Source organism: Myotis brandtii, unplaced genomic scaffold (genome assembly GCF_000412655.1).
Source record: "Myotis brandtii unplaced genomic scaffold, ASM41265v1 scaffold579, whole genome shotgun sequence".
NCBI lineage: Eukaryota > Metazoa > Chordata > Mammalia > Chiroptera > Vespertilionidae > Myotis > Myotis brandtii.
In genome coordinates this window covers 887,516-888,258 of record NW_005370171.1, presented here as the reverse complement: position 1 = coordinate 888,258, position 743 = coordinate 887,516, and positions in this window count along the sequence as shown.

The following is a 743-nucleotide window of genomic DNA, read 5'->3' as shown; positions in this document are numbered from 1 at the left end:
AAGGCGCAGCCCGGCAGGCGCCCTCTTGGGACACCGTCACTCCCAACACCACCCTGAACGCCTCGGGGGATGCGCACCACGTGTCCAGCTACTCCTGTGACTCCTCCCGTGCAGGGCTCTCTGCGTTGGAGCCAGAACGTGCAGCACAGCAGCAGGGGCCCGAGTGCCCAAAGCCAGTGCCCTCGGCCGCTTGCCTCTTCTGCAGACGCGAGCCCCCAGGTGACCACAGCGAAGGGTCTCGGACTGAGGCTGTAGGGATGTGGGGATCACGTCAGCAGACTTCTCGCTTTCCCAACCTTGGCTGGCGTCGGCCCGCCCTCCATGGACCACAGATCACAGGCCACCAGACTCAGGGCACCCTCTCTTGGCCAACTCTGAGGGCACCGGGCAACCTTCCCGCTGCGGCGTACACTTCCGGGCTAGGCCGTGCTGGGCCTGCCGCACGAGCCAGGCGCGCTCTGTGGTCAGATGACAGGACGCAGGTCTGTGCCTGAGACACAGCCCCTCTGGGCCGCGGCCTCTGCTCCCTGAGCAGCGCTGGTCGCACGGCCCCTCCTCAGCTCCAGCAGGGGCACATGGCACTGTCGGGACCTTGTCCCTCCCCCTTGTCCCCTCGCCCACCTCCCTCCATTCTCCCGGCACCTCTGGCTGCCGAGTGGGGTCCTCACTGAAAATGGACAGAGAAACCAAAACATCTCAAAAGCCATAAAAAAGGGTCGGAGCCAGACCCAGGGGATCAGGCG